This window comes from Rutilus rutilus, assembly GCF_951802725.1.
Source record: "Rutilus rutilus genome assembly, chromosome: 6".
Classification (NCBI taxonomy): Eukaryota; Metazoa; Chordata; class Actinopteri; order Cypriniformes; family Leuciscidae; genus Rutilus; species Rutilus rutilus.
In genome coordinates, this window is record NC_140214.1 from 5,342,452 (window position 1) to 5,345,148 (window position 2,697).

At 35.1% G+C, this 2,697-nt stretch overlaps 1 long non-coding RNA gene across 1 annotated transcript; it reads left to right on the forward strand.

Annotated features, from left to right (window-relative positions):
• Window positions 1-450: 450 nt before the first annotated feature.
• On the forward strand, window positions 451-1,862 carry LOC311292437. Its single transcript, XR_014627718.1, has 3 exons — window positions 451-1,184; window positions 1,286-1,342; window positions 1,427-1,862. It is a non-coding gene; the product is annotated as an uncharacterized lncRNA (long non-coding RNA).
• The last annotated feature ends 835 nt before the right edge of the window (window positions 1,863-2,697 follow it).

Genomic DNA, 2,697 nt, shown 5'->3' on the forward strand with positions numbered 1-2,697 from the left:
ATCACCCATTAACAGAGTTTCTTTTCTTTCATATTTTTTAAGTATTTCAGCTAAGCCAAGATAAAATTCATTTGTTGCATTTGGTGGTCGATATACAGCAAGTAAAATGAATGACATTTGTGCTGAAAGGGTTATAGTAATACCGACGCACTCCAAGGTTTGCACTGGAATGTCTATTTGATGACTATCGATGCTGTCTTTCACGTAGATTGAGACTCCACCTCCTTTCCCCTTCCCTCTGTCCCGTCTGTAAACATTATATCCAGGAATTGTAAACACGGATAAAGGAGTCATGGAAGTTAACCAAGTCTCTGTAAGACACAGGTAATCAAGATTTGAGTCCAAAAGTAAATCTTCCAAATGTTCCAATTGTCAAGTCAACTTTGTTTATAGCGCTTTATACAAAACAGCTTTGATAACAGCAGTGATAACAGGAAAATGCTGCATTTCGACTGTTGTTCAGCTAAAGTCAGTTCAGTGTTGATTCAGTTCCGTTGTAAAGATCATCAATTACTAAATTAGTTCATTTCGTCTATAAAGCAGTTCTGCAAAAATGATGTCATCATCCAGTTCAGTTCAGTTATCATCCAACGGCGTCAGTGCAGTCAGATCAATAATACTGTTGAATATTAAGTGTCTCCAACTTAGCAACCCAGAGGCGACAGTGGCAAGGAACCCAAACTCCATCAGGAGACAGAATGGAGGAAAATGTTTTATTATTGTACAAATTGTAAACAACTGTAGGCCTACTTTTTCACACGTCAAAACGTGTTCAATTTGCTTAAATGAATAAGAATGGAAAAAATTGCCTTGAACAAGTAAGTAATTGTTCAGAGATCTAATTTGAGAACTGAGCCAAAGCGATTGATACAAGACACCCTTTTTTCCCTCTTCTTGTTTACACACTTATGCAACGATCCCCATAACACATTAATCTCCAGGCCAGTCAAAAACTTTTTAGAGTGAAATATGAGAAAAGAAAACATATTTTACCCCCCACCCCATACGCCTCATATCATTACATTGGGTTGGCCATGGAACCATGTGTCCATTGAGTCATGTGTTGATATCTCGATACTTCTTTTTCCTTATTGTTTTCTGTGTGTTTGTGTGAAATGCAGATCTACTCTAAACCTGAAGAAGATCCTGTGATATACAACACTATAGATGATGAACGCCCAAGTGTAAGTAAACCAGACATACTACTAACACGATGTCTCAGAAATATGACATTTTAAGAGTAAGATTTCATGAATATATATCATTTTCAATTACGATCCCACAGGATCCCAACAAGGATGTAACCTACAGTACTATTGTTGATGCTCCTGTGAGTGACGCAGTAAGTTTTACAGAAATATATTATTTCATGTGCAGTATTAATTGTACCACTGGCAGTATATTGAAAATGATCTCGCACTTCCAGAAGCCTCCAGCAGGTGGAACAATATACAGCACTGTGGCTCCACACTAACAGCAACATTGAGGATAACACAGGAACAGAAGGATTTTTTTTTAGGCTTGCTTTACATGATTTAAATTATGAACATCTAACAGATCCACAGATATAAATACATTAAGTTAACTTTACGTTTGCTTGATCCCCCTCCTTCCCCTATTTTTTTAAAAAAAGGACCCATATGAACAGATGCAAGGTTTCAAGAAAAAAGCGCTATACAGTATAGACCGTAAATAAATCTATTTGGCGAGTTCATAACTAGCCTTCTTTGTCTCTTGAAATGGGATGTCTTTTTTAACAGTGTTATATATTTTGTACTTTTTTACACATCAAAACGTGTGCAATTTTAAATGCAAAAGAATTTAAAATCTGGCATGAACAAGAAAGTAATTGTTCAGAGATCTGAACTTGTTTTAAGAGAAAAATATATTTAATTTGAGAATTGAGCCAAAGCGATTGATACGAGACTCTCTTTGTTTCCCTCCTCTGGTTTACAAGGGTTAACAAATGATAAGATCCACATAGAGAGGTGTCATTAATCACTGACACCAACAGTGAAAATAACACAGGAACAGAATAGGACTAACTATCACAAGAGTAGTTTTTTAGGCTTGCTTTACATGAACATCTAACAGAGCACAAACACATTAAGTTAACTTTACGTTTGCTTGATCCCCTCCCTGCCCCATTTTTTCAGAAGGACCCATATGGACAGTGTTATACAGACCATAAATGAATCTATTAGTTGAGTTCATAACTAGCCTTCTTTGAAATGTGATAGTCTTTTTTAACAGTATTTATGTATTTTGTAGGTATATATTTGTGAGTATCATTTCTTCACTTTAAAAAAAAATACTTTTAGTTTACTTGTACAGTATTCTGTTTGTTTCCATTTGCATTTTTACAAACATGCACATTTTAAAATAAAAACAGTTTTGTAGTTCAAAAAATATTTTGACTCCTTTCATCTGTGGACTTTTCAGTTTGTGTGTGTGTGTGTGTGTGTGGTTTAGGTATGTTATGGGGACAAAGTGTACCCGAAAATACCAGAAATACAGTATTTGATCTTGTGGACATTGTTTTTGGACCCCATGAGTAAAACAGCTTATAAATCATACTAAATTATGTTTTTTGAAAATGTAAAAATGCAGAAGGTTTTCTGAGATGTGTAGGATTGTTTTGGGTTAGGGGATAGAATACAGTTTGTACAGTATAAAAATCATTATGTCTATGGAAAC